At 39.0% G+C, this 3522-nt stretch overlaps 1 non-coding gene across 1 annotated transcript; it reads left to right on the plus strand.

Moving 5' to 3' along the window:
• Positions 1 to 3129: 3129 nt before the first annotated feature.
• LOC121105299 lies at positions 3130 to 3233 on the plus strand. Its single transcript, XR_005837768.1, has one exon. It is a non-coding gene; the product is annotated as a U6 spliceosomal RNA (small nuclear RNA).
• The last annotated feature ends 289 nt before the right edge of the window (positions 3234 to 3522 follow it).

Genomic DNA, 3522 nt, shown 5'->3' on the forward strand with positions numbered 1-3522 from the left:
GACATCAATTAAGTCGTCCACCTCAATCACCCTGGGCCATGGTGTGAAAGTAGGGAAGGCTGTAGTAGCGGAAAAGAAGGAGAATGAGAAGAGAAACAACCAAAAAGCTAACGACAAAAGACTGCATTTTTTTAAAAGTATACATTTTTGTAAAATTATAAGTGGGTGTTTTCGCAATTTTACATAGAGTCGATTCTTATTATTTGCAGATTCTAGAGTTCCCAGTTTGCCTACTTACTAAAATTTATTCGTAACTCCAAATCAATCAGCAGAAACATACATTAAAACAAGGTTATGATCAGTTGATGAAAATGTGACCAGAGGCTCACAAGAACCTATGCCTGTGTTTCCTTTAGAAGCAATGGTTCAGGGGACACTTGGGTGGCTTAGTCCATTAAACATCTGACTCTTGGTTTCAGCTCAGGTCGTGATCTCAGGGTTGGGAGATCCAGCCCAGTATCAGGCTCCGTGCTGGGCGTGGGGCGCGCTTAGGACTCTCTCCTTCTCTCTCTGCCCCACCCCCACTGCCTCTCTTCAAGAATGTATCTAGCACACATAATGGGATCTGACTTGTGTCTAGTTTTAAAAGATGAGGTAAGGAAGAAAAGATATTATGTTTTCCGTGCTGAAATACTTGAGCGTTCTTAACAGCTATATTTATCTTGTTCGCAGTCATCTTATTAAATCTTCTGGTTAGTTCTGGGAATTTGCTGATTTCTTTGGATTGTATGCTCAATACAATGATGTCACATCTTAGTCTCATCATTTCCAACAGCTACTTCTTGTATTTTTTTATACCTTTATATATTATCAATACTTTTTAAACAACAGGAAAAAATGGTGAAAATGAGCTTCCTTGTAATTTTTCTGAGTTGAAGAAGAATAACTTTGGGGCCAGGCACATCATTTTGCCCAATCAAGTGTCCTGGAAGCGCCCCCTTGTGGAAACTTCATGACAGGCATTGCAATTTTCAGTGTTGGCAATTAATTTAGAATTTTTGAATCCAATGTGTGAGCCAGATACAGTGGAAGGGCTGCCAGTTTATGGCCTCTACTCTAGAATCTTGCCATTGAGTATAATCTTGATTTTTTTTTTAAACTTAGTTACTTTTTTCATTATCTTACCAGGTGAGCGTTAATAGTTGTTCAGGTTTCCACAGCAACTGCTAGTGTATTGTATTCACCATTTATTCAAGTGTTAGTTGGAAATTTAAATGTGCTTAAAATAAAAACTAGAAATTATATGGATGATGCTGCTAGCTACACAGTAGAAATAATAGCTTCTGGTAAACTCTACCATTAGAAACATGTCTGCCTGGTTCACATCTCAGTATTAAAAAGAAAAAAAAAATGTTAATCGTTTTAGAAAGAAAAAAATGGCATTTGTAAAGATTTTGGATTACTTTGATACAATTTTTAGTTTCAGTTAAATTTTCTTATGTTCTCAGCAAAAGAAAAACAAATTAGATAGAGAAACGAAAGAATTAAGGAACCTCAAAAGTGATAAAAAAAAAAAAAAGTCACACAACCTAGAGGAATTTTCGTCCTTTTGAAGTCGGCTGAATTTCTGGAACTTAATTTTCTTGCAGATATACAGAGAAAAAATTGTTTTTGAACTACTCTGCTGGCTCATCTGCATAGAGTTACCTGGCTTAGCTGCAAGGTACTTACTGATTCTTCTAAGAATGGTCAGAAACTTACGGGCTTACGGGGCCACGCATCGATAAGGAAGCAGGACAAGTGAACCCTGACAGGTGCGTGCACCCTCTCTAATAAAGCTGGTTTCTGTTTCGTGTCACCTACCCGTTGTTGTCCCATGGGAATGTGAGCAATGTGGCCAGATTTCCCAATCCCTCAAGGGAAGTCAGATGTCCATACTTTTTATGTAAAATTTCCCAATTTTTAAACTATGCAGGCAAATGTACTAGATCAGTGAACTGGGCTTGACCCCCAGATTAGTAGTTTGCAACCCCTAATCAAAGGATTAAACTGTTCTCCTGGTAAAGGACTTCAGAGATTAAGCATGCAGAAATCAGAAGCATGTTGACTGTTAAAATTTCACCTGCCATCAGTGGCCCAGTGGTGCAGTGGACCATAAGTTCTGTTCTTTATGTCCTTCTCCTCCATTTAGAAATGTAAAGATATTCTGAATTTCACTTGTCTTTTAAGAATGCAGCTCTTTGCCAAGCATTCTTGCAAAGAGTTTATCAAAAAGAGCCAACACTCTTTCAATGTTGGTACTATTATTTGATGTTTAAAAGCTCAAGAAGTCAGTTCCATTATGAAGTTTCAAAAAGCCCACTCCTAAATTCAAAAAGATAATGTTGAACTTCTGGGTCAGGAGCTGGTGGAGGACATTGAAGGATGACCACTCCAATGAGAAACGTCTTCACCTGGCTCAGAGAGGCACGCAACAGAGAACAGTATACAGAGCCACGTAGGGCCAAAGCACTTGGGGATGGAAATCCTTTTGAAATGAGTATAAAATTGGAATTTTAGTATATATACATTTTGGCTAACTGCTTACAAAAAAAGTTCTGAGGATGGCGTGGGCATTCAAGTTTCTCTGTCAATCTATGTTATACAGGAGGGTCGTCAACCTGCTCTGAATGGGTACCCAGTTCTGCAGCAATCATTGCTAGCATTTCAGAGATAACGTACCCAATTTCCATGCAGCTTTATTTGTTTGTGTGCGGAAAGCATAGTGCACATGTAATCCCTCTCTCTTTTTTGGTAACTGGATTGATAGGAGGATGGATCAGTCCGGGTCTTAGAAGGAGACACTTAGGGAAAGTGGAAGATGAGAAAAGTATAAAGAATAAGACACTTTGCAGTTTGACCCAAAGCAGCCCTGATCATGTCATGCAAAATATCTTGTGAACGTTTTGCTAGTTGCCAGTCTCCGTTAAAAAGACGGAGGAGGGCGTCTGGGGGGTTCAGTTGGTTAAACATCTGCCTTTGGCTCAGGTCCTGATCCCAGGATCCTGGGATCGAGCCCCACATTGGGCTCGCTGCTCAGTGGGGAGTCTGCTTCTCCCTCTAATTTACCCCTCCCCACTGCTCGCTCGCTCTCTCTTTCTTTCAAATAAATAAATAAAATCTTTAAAAAAAAAGAAGAAGAAGAAGATAGTGCTCGCTTTGGCAGCACGTGTACTAAAATTGGAAGGATACAGAGATTAACGTGCCCCCCGTGCAAGGATGACATGAAAATCCCTGAAGCGTTCCGTATTTCTTCAACTGTGCCATTTTATTTTGTTCCTTTCCCTCCCTTTTATAGAGAAATCAAGGTCTAGAAGTTAAAAAAAAAAAAAAGACAGAAGATAAAGGATATCCAAGTACCATGGTTGTAATCCTATGATTACCTTTTTCAATTTTATCCTGTATTCTTCAGGACTATTTGAGAGGTTTGAGCTTTAAAATTATCTAGTACCAGTAGAATCCCAACATTAAACACCTAGTTGGTAGTGAAACTGTTATATCAGGTCAATATTCTGTTAAAAAAAAGTAAATCTGGGAGTGCCT

The sequence above is a fragment of the Ursus maritimus genome, unplaced genomic scaffold (assembly GCF_017311325.1).
Source record: "Ursus maritimus isolate PB19 unplaced genomic scaffold, ASM1731132v1 scaffold_25, whole genome shotgun sequence".
Lineage (NCBI taxonomy): Eukaryota > Metazoa > Chordata > Mammalia > Carnivora > Ursidae > Ursus > Ursus maritimus.